We start from the raw sequence: 6,438 nt of genomic DNA on the forward strand, positions 1-6,438 counted from the left end.
AACAGCTGTGACATGACAATAATTTATGCCTAGAGTTTTGCTTCCTAATTTGTTAATGTTATCATCTATTCTCCGCTGTACCCCATGCTGTGGTGGCCCGGTTATTACCTCTGATGTGAAATTGCAAGAGGACTTTAGGACAGTCTTTTTCCACAATGTTTGGAATTACCAGTTGTTGCTTCTACAGTATGTTTATGACATCCTGCAGTCAGCTCCATTATCAGAGTCTGTGTAGTTGGAAGAATATTGCTCTCCTAGTGTTTTTCATTGCCCAAAGTTGCAGCATTAAAACAAATGTGCAGTCCCACTGCTACTGGAACTCTGAACCTAGGGTAGATTAGTCTCACCTTTGCTAATATGATGTGTTTTTTTGTTGTTGTTGTTGTTGTTGTTGTCATTCCACTAAGATATAGCAAGCTCTTAAAACTTGTTTTCTGTGTTTAGTGGGGTTCTCTTTATCCAGATTTCACATTATTCTGAACATTTAAATTTCAAGCCCTTTCTCCAACTGGGAATACAAGTAGAATTGAAAAAAAGAAGGAGAAGAGTGCTAATTCATCTCGGACTGACTCTGCTCTACATGATTTCCAGGTGTTTTATGGGGAAGTTTTTTTTCTCATCTATTTTTAGGATTCTAAGATCTACAGAAGTAATGATAAGGCATCTATAACACCTCTTTAATGTTTTCAGGAGAAAAAGAAACCCTCCCTTCAGGCTTTTGAAATCAGCGTCAAATGCTATTCTAAATAGCTAGATAATACCTTGAGACCATGCCTGTATGATCATTTAGCCAGAGAATTCCTTACTAGGACTATGCAATGCAATCATCATAATATCTCCATCTCAATTAAGATCACGGGATGGCAAGCGGAAAGCTGCCATGACGCCTGTATGATCATTTAGCCAGAGAATTCCTTACTAGGACTATGCAATGCAATCATCATAATGTCTCCATCTCAATTAAGATCACGGGATGGCAAGCGGAAAGCTGCCATGATTGAAGATCACATAGATAGCTAGACAGGTAAGTTTGACTTCTCTGAAAGTGAGATGAATTATCAAAGCATGAGAATCTGTTACAGAATGTTTATTGACTGTTGTACATATCTCTTTTCAATGCAAAGCACGACTGGGTAAAAAGAAACCAAAACACTAAGAAAACTTACTAAAAAATCAAAATGGAAAAGGAGAAAGACTCATTAAAAGTCAGAACTATCATCTGAATTATTTAGGATTTTAAGATACTATATGAGTACACACCATTCTCTCTGTATTGCCAAACAGTGAGAAATTAAAATCTACCCATGAGTCAACTAGGTTTTTTGAAAAGCTTCTTCAAATAGAATACTGATACAATACTTACTGTTATAAATCATTACTAAAAACCCATGTCTGAAATATTCTTTAAATATATGTCTCTTATTTCAGGCAATTATATGGTATATGGCCATCTACGTTTATGTAAGCCATTTTAATTATTTGAACCTGTCAAGTCATTCAAGACACACATACACACACAGAGTCATGCATGACATAATGATGTTTTGGTTAGTGACTTACCACATATGTAAAGATTGCCTCATAAGATTATAATACTCTATATCTACTGCACCTTTTCTATGTTTAGATATGTTTAAATACACAATTACTTACCATTTTGTTACAATTACCTACAGCATTCAGTACAGTAACACGCTACACATGTTTTGTAGCTGTATTAGTCCATTTTCTGTTGCTTAAAACAAGACACCTAAAACTTGGTAATTTACAAAGAAACCAAATTTATTTCTTACACTTTGAGAGACTGGGAAGTCCATGGTCCAGGGGACACATCTCATGAGGGCCTTCTTCTGGGAGGGAACTCTCTACAGGGTCCCCTGTAGATCAGGGGACCATATGGCAAGCATGACATGAGCAGGAGCTTTCTAATGTGATCACTTGCTTTCCTTATAAACCCATGAGTGCCACGCTCATGACAATCCACTGAAACATTAACTCATTTCTCCACAAATGGATTAATCCATTTAGGAGGCATATTTGTCACAATCCAATTACCTCTTAAAGGCCCCACCTTTCAACACTGGCATAGTCTGATTTCTTACCCTCCTAACACTTAATGGGGATCAAGCTTCAGTGAGACTTAGGGGTACATTCAAGCCACAGAAATAGTCTAGGAGCCATGTACTCACTATACAGCCTGGGTGTGTAGGAGGCTATACCATCTAGGTTCATGTAAGTGCACTCTATATTTGCACAATGACAAAATCTCATAATAATGTATTTTTCATAACGTATTCCCATCATTAAAAATATGACTTACATTTATATACGCATATACATAAAATCAGTCTTTTAAAACTTAATGAATTCAAAGGAAGATTTACTGTTGGAAGCACCAGAACTTCTAACTCCAAGTAAGTGAATAACACATAAATTCTGCAAGGAAATTGGAATAAGACTATTTTAGTTTAAATCTCATTTCTGGCTATTTACCACCCACCATTGTGTGTATTGATGGTATTAAAAAGGAAAAGAAAAGATCTATAAATAGAGATTTTTAGACGCATATCCATGTTTTTCAGGGACTATATAAAAGAAAAAGTATTAACAAAAAACAAGTGAAACATGCCTTCAACTGCATCACTCCGATACACACATCATCATAATTGTAGTGAATAACTTTACAGTTATTTCATTATGTGTATACTGTCATGCTGCCATTGATAATCTCATATATCATCAATGCTGTATTTACATTGGATGCTATTAACATGTGGTTTTATGTTTTCCTACTTTCAGTACTTCCCTGACTCCAATCAAGACAATGGAAGACTGCAAAAGATTAAATAAGGTGATACCTCTCATCATCAGGCATATACTTTAACTCCCTCACATGCCTTCAGCACTTCGAAATATTGGTTATTTTCTCATTATTTTAGGAAAATGAATATGTATTATGTATAATGGTGGGTATCTTGCTTTTCTCACCTATGAATACATGGCGAAAATTCCTATATTCCTATTAGAGTTAGTTCTAAGGAGCAGCTACATAATATTTCATAATCTTGAAATATTTATGCAACCCTTCTCTTATTACTTTCTTACTGAAGGGCTTTGACTTTCTAGTTTTATTTTTATTTATTTTTCTTTGTTACTACAATCAGTACTTCAGAAGACATTCTGAAGAATATGTTGGTGAGAACAAAACTTCCCAACATGATATAGAATTGCTGAGACAGAATGCTAATGCAATAGTTGTAAAAGTATGCTTTTATTTCTATAGTTTGAAGTCCTAGAAATGTGATTGCTGAATCAATGGGTACATTTGTAATGAAACTGTTTTGAAATTTTGTTTTTATTTCTATAGTATAGCTTTCCATGAATGAGATTGTTGAGTAAACATGTACATTTTTATTACAATACTTTCCAAATAGTGATCTAAGAAAACCTAGGGTTTGGAGAATGCTTTTTGTTGTCACTTTTATTGTTTTTTAAAGGTTTGAGGGAATGTCTACTAGGTGGTACATATGGTCTCACTTTCATACCACGCTCAGTCAGTGAGCGCACCGGCCATCCCTACATAGGATCTGAACCCACGGCCTTGGCACTACCAGCGCCGCACTCTCCTGAGTGCACCACGGGGCTGGGCCGCAGGTCTGCTTTTTATTCACCAGAAACTGTTTCCTTTTCCCTGGTCACATATCAACACTGCATTTCCTGTCTTTCCTTGCTGTTGCTTGTGACCATGTGACAGAGCTCTAGACAATGAAATGACAGCAGAGGCTGGGCCGCAGGTCTGCTTTTTATTCACCAGAAACTGTTTCCTTTTCCCTGGTCACATATGAACACTGCATTTCCTGTCTTTCCTTGCTGTTGCTTGTGACCATGTGACAGAGCTCTAGACAATGAAATGACAGCAGAAAAAAATGACATCAGTGACTTCTGAACCAGCCCCATAGAAGCCTCCATCTGTGTTTCATTTATCCACCTCCCAACTGACCCAGTGGAGGCTATCGTGGTGAACTTGGAAGCCACATGTCAAAGCTTGGAGAAGTTCTGTCAGTTTAAGTGACTGAGGGGAGAAGAGTCCTCTCACTGACCAGAGAAACTCATCCTGGAAGAACAGTTTGTAAGAAAAAAAAAATTATATTATGTTTGAAAGATGATACACTTTGGGATCAATTTGTTACACAGCTAACATCAACCTAGCTAATAATTGCATTCTGTATAAGACTTGGGCAGAGAAAAAAGCTTTCTAAAGTCAGTTACCCTGTTTGTTTAATACCCTTCTCAATGTTTAATATCATTTCTGAAAGAATGTATAACAAATTTCTAACAACAGAGACTAAAGTGATGATTGTAGAAATCAAATGAAGCGAGATGGTAAAAAAACAAAAAATGCAATGTGGTCTTGAAAGATAGAGGTTTAGTAATTATTTCCAGCTTCCGATTACAAGAAAATAACAATAAACCACACATAGATTTCAAATTTTCAACCTCTATTTGAGAGTCGTGTAAAAGGCATCAACATGGTCTATCTTTTAATAAATTGTTCTTTGGAGGCTGATAATTGTGTGATACTCTTTAATAAAATAGGATAAAATCAAGATTAAAACGTTACCGCTGATTATCCCTGTGACATCCTTAACAGGAACAACAGTAATGTTACACAACAAAGACCAGGAGGAAGACGTTATCCCTCTCCCTGAAATAGAAGATAGCATCGGTCTCTTTCCCTTTTCTTAGTTTTCTTGCCGTCATTGATTGTGTCACAAAGCACAATTAGATTTGTCTCCCAAAATGTGTTCAAAGAAATATATAATTCCTCTTTCTTTTTTTCTTTCCTTTCTTCTTTTTTTATCAGTGTCAAAAAAAGCCATTAAACAGACAAGCAAGGAGAACGGCCTGGTGAGGCTTGGGGCGCGTGCAGGAAGGAAGCTGAATGGGCAGCAGCTGTCGTATCGGGATATTGGTTATGTAGAGGGGGACTGAGAAAATAACTAAATATATTAAGAATATTGGAGGCAGTGGCGGAGCTAGCGCGGGATCATCATCCACGACACCCGGCGCCTGGCCTGCTGTCTTTCACCCCAGCACATCCTGGGCCTCCCCATCGCCGGCACATCTACCTCTCGGCTCGAATCGACCGAAACCTGGTCATTTGGCTCTACACGCCCGTCTGCAGCGATGAGGACAAGGGCTTCGTGGACCTGGTCATCAAGGTTTCTTTCAAGGACACCCATCCCAAGTTTCCAGCTGGAGGGAAGATGTCCCAGTACCTGGAAAGCTTGCAGATTGGAGATGCTGCTGCGTTCCATGCCCGGCTGGGCTGCTGGTCTACCAGGGCGCAGGGAAGTTTGCCATCCAGGCCGACAAGAAGTCCAACCCCGTCTTCAAGACAGTAAAGTCTGTCGGCATGATCGCAGGAGGGACAGGCGTCACCCGATGTTGCAGGGGATCCGCGCCATCATGAAGGCCCGGATGACCACACTGTGTGCCACCTGCTCTTTGCCAACCAGACCGGGAAGGATGCCCGCTTCCAGCTCTGGCTCACGGTGGACAGGGCTCCTGAAGCCTGGGACTGCAGCCAGGGCTTCGTGAATGAAGAGATGATCCGGGACCACCTTCCGCCCCGGAGGAGGGGCCGCTGGTGCTGATGTGTGGACCCCGCACGTGATCCAGTAACCTGCCCGCCCAACGGGGACCGCGGGGGCCACCCCAAGGAGCGCTGCTTCCCCTTCTGATGGCCGGGCGGCTGCACGCACGCCAGCCCGCCCCGCGTACTCGCCTCCCCCTGCCCACCCTCCCCCTGTCCTCTCCCCCACATCTGCCCCCATCTCCCGCCAGGGCACCGGGTTCAGCCTGGCCTGCCCTTGCCCTGGTGGTCACCCCGCTGAGCTGGCCCCTTAGGGTCCCTTTTGGGAGCGGGATCTGTTTCAGGTGGGCCACAGCTGGCTACCCTCAGGTTCCTGTCTGGCACTCACCAGTTCTCACCAAGGTGCCACCCCGTCCCTGTCCTTGTGACTTCCACACACACTACAAGGCCCAGGGCTGCCAGTACCGTGCTCCACCGTCCCCTATGGGCAGTGAACCACAGTTGAGCTGCAGGTGCCAGAGACCACCCCAGCCACCGTCCTGGGACCCTTGCCTGCTGCCCCCTGCTACCTGCCTCAGAGCCGAGTCTGGGCCTTAGCACCTGAAGCTACAGGTGACGGATAATACCAAAAAGTCCTCTTCGAGGGGTCTGCTCGGGGTGAGAGGCTGCCCCCTAGACTAGGGCTGAGTGAGGCCCAAGAAGAGGGTGTGGGCCAAGGACCCCTTGGGCTGGCACACGGGACTTCCTGAAACCTCAGCATCTTCCCCTCACACATCCAGACATTTATTTACATAGCCTTGGGAGGCTCAAGCTGTCAGCCTGGCATCCAGATGTCCCACCTT

General features: G+C 42.2%; 1 pseudogene across 1 annotated transcript; it reads left to right on the forward strand.

Annotated features, from left to right (window-relative positions):
- Positions 1-2,362: 2,362 nt before the first annotated feature.
- Positions 2,363-5,744, forward strand: LOC103582523 (annotated as a pseudogene). The gene is made up of 3 exons (XR_549763.1): positions 2,363-2,414; positions 4,865-4,977; positions 5,041-5,744. The product of XR_549763.1 is annotated as an NADH-cytochrome b5 reductase 3-like (transcript).
- The last annotated feature ends 694 nt before the right edge of the window (positions 5,745-6,438 follow it).

Source organism: Galeopterus variegatus, unplaced genomic scaffold (genome assembly GCF_000696425.1).
Source record: "Galeopterus variegatus unplaced genomic scaffold, G_variegatus-3.0.2 Scaffold16609, whole genome shotgun sequence".
Lineage (NCBI taxonomy): Eukaryota > Metazoa > Chordata > Mammalia > Dermoptera > Cynocephalidae > Galeopterus > Galeopterus variegatus.